Here is a 2864-nt window from a genome sequence, read left to right as displayed (position 1 = left end):
CCTGCAGAAAACAACATTAAAAAGGGAAAGGAAAGCATAGTTTCATTTGAAACACACTTTTATTCAGACATTTTATTCACAAATATCCTTGAAGTTAACAAATTATGTGTTTGGAATGTGAAAAGGAGTCACTTACATAGGAAACAGTATTGAAAACTTGTTGAAAGTCCTTTTTACGATAGTTTGGGCCCTTTTAAAGAAGATGGGCTGCTGATTATATCTATATCTATATCTATATCTATATCTATATCTATATCTATATCTATATATAAAGTTTTACAAAATTTTAACAAATATCTCCCCTCCTTCTCCCTCCCCTCCCCTCCCCAAACTCCCCTTCCCCTCTCCCCTTTTCCCAACCCCCTCCTCCCGACTTCCAAGAGCAAAATAGAGGGTATAACAAACATCTAACAATTATAAGCTAAACTTATGCTAACTATCCATAAACTCTCATCCTTCCCTAGGACCTTAACTCTCCTTTTACAAAGAGAAATATAAATATAATTCTTGCAGTCTGTTCATTTGAAAGCTATTTGATATTTCTTGGTCTGATATTTATTTTGAATATAGTCAATCCATCTTCTCCATTCCACTATGTATCTTTCTTGTGAACAGTCTTTCAAATATGCTGAAATTTTTGCCATCTCAGCTAAATTTGCAACTTTTAATATCCATTCTTCAATCATAGGCGGATGTTCCTTGCTGCTGAGATATATTAATGAAGTATTTTGCAGATGGAATTATTTATTTTTTCATAGAAGCTGGCTGGACAGAGTCCAAGAATAAGACCATGGTGACACTTTGTGACATCATCTGGAGAGAGTCTTGCAGAAGTTGGGGAAATGGCCAGAATAACAAGCAGTTGCATTAGCAGTCAGGGAGGGAAGTGAAGATTGAATTGGGACTATCATGAATGCAGTGGGGAAGGCAGGGCAAGGGGGACAAGAGACTGGGGACTTTGATTGTATTGGCTCCAATACAATTCTCTTCCAAGAAAGTGAATTTTGGATTTAGCTATATTGGGTAGCTACTGCTCAGTTTCCAAGCTGAATTTATTTATTTAAAACATTTATATAGGAAAATAGGGCACTGTGGGGAATATATATGTATTTGTAGGTGGATCACAAGCTTCCTAACAAACAGGAAGCAGCAGGTAAAGCTAAGCAGGATCACATCAGATACCTGTACAATTAGCACAGAGCCCCCCCAAGGCTGTGTGCTTTCCCCACTTCTCTTCCCTCTGTATACTAATGATTGCATCTCCAACGATTCATCTCTTAAACTACTGAAGTTCGCAGATGACACAACAGTGATCGGTCTCATTCGAGACAATGATGAATCTGCATACAGATGGGAGGTCGAACGACTAGCCTTGTGGTGCGACCAAAACAATCTGGAACTGAACACACTCAAAACCGTACAAATGGTGGTAGACTTTAGGAGAAACCCTTCCATACTTCCGCCTCTCATGTCGTATCCCACTCCCCCTCTGACAACCGGGTCTAGGAAGTCCGTATCAAGCGTGGCCACGAAGCCTCTGCAGCTTTGCCAAATTCCTTTCAGATTTCTCAGGGCAGGCAGGAATCCAAGTTGTAACTTCAGCAAACTAAATGAGACTTTGCTTGACTCAAGCTGGTCCTTTATATAGGCTGTGAGGCATGGCTCCATGACTCAGCACTTATCCAGGCCTGCCCCTCCCTTCCTTCTGCTGACGTCGCCTCTCAGATCTCCGGAAGTGGGGATCCTCCTTTTTTTTTTTTTTTTTTTGTTTACATTTATACCCCGCCCTTCTCCGAAGACTCAGGGCGGCTTACAATGTATAGGGCAATAGTCTCATTCTATTTGTATATATTTACAAAGTCAACTTATTGCCCCCCCCAACAATCTGGGTCCTCATTTTACCTACCTTATAAAGGATGGAAGGCTGAGTCAACCTTGGGCCGGGCTCGAACCTGCAGTAATTGCAGGCTTTGTGTTCTTAATAACAGGCCTTACCAGGCAGAGCTAAACCGGCCCCTACTGTGGATTCTCTTCCTCTGGATCTGCTGCCGGTAATTCCAGCACGTGGCTGGCTCCCTGCTCACACGCTGTAGGAGTGAGGTTTGTTTGTTCATTCCTGACATTCTGTCCGGGCATGGGGCCAGGGCTGGGGGCTGGAGGCATGCCAGGCCGTTCCTCTTCATTATCAGACTCTGAATCTGATAGCAGGCCCAGGTGGAGATGGGAAGGGCCCGGCTGAGGAGAGGAGGGAGGACGAGGCACAACATCTCACAATACTAGACAACACAATATCAACAGTAGAAACCTTCAAATTTCTAGGTTCTACCATACTGCAAGATCTAAAATCTAAAATCTAAAAAAAACTAACATCAAAAACATCATCAAAAAAGGACAACAAAGAATATTCTTTCTGCACCAACTCAGAAAGCTCAAACTGCCCAAGGAGCTGCTGATCCAGTTCTACAGAGGAATTATTGAGTCTGTCAGTTGCACCTCTATAACTGTCTGGTTTGGTTCTGCAACCCAACAAGACAGACACAGACTTCAGAGAATAATTAGAACTGCAGAAAAAATAATTGCTACCAACCTGCCTTCCATTGAGGACCTGTATATTGCACGAATCAAGAAGAGAATCATGAAAATATTTACAGATCCCTCACATCCTGGACATAAACTGTTTCAACTCCTACTCTCAAAACGACTCTATAGAGCAGTGCACACCAGAACAACTAGACACAAGAACAGTTTTTCCCCCAAAGGCCATCACTCTACTAAACAAATAATTCCCTCAACACTGTCAAACGATTTACTAAATCTGCACTATTAATCTTCTCATCGTTCCCATCACCCATCCATCTCCTTCC

The sequence above is a fragment of the Ahaetulla prasina genome, chromosome 7 (genome assembly GCF_028640845.1).
Source record: "Ahaetulla prasina isolate Xishuangbanna chromosome 7, ASM2864084v1, whole genome shotgun sequence".
Lineage (NCBI taxonomy): Eukaryota > Metazoa > Chordata > Lepidosauria > Squamata > Colubridae > Ahaetulla > Ahaetulla prasina.
This window is presented reverse-complemented; position numbering follows the sequence as displayed.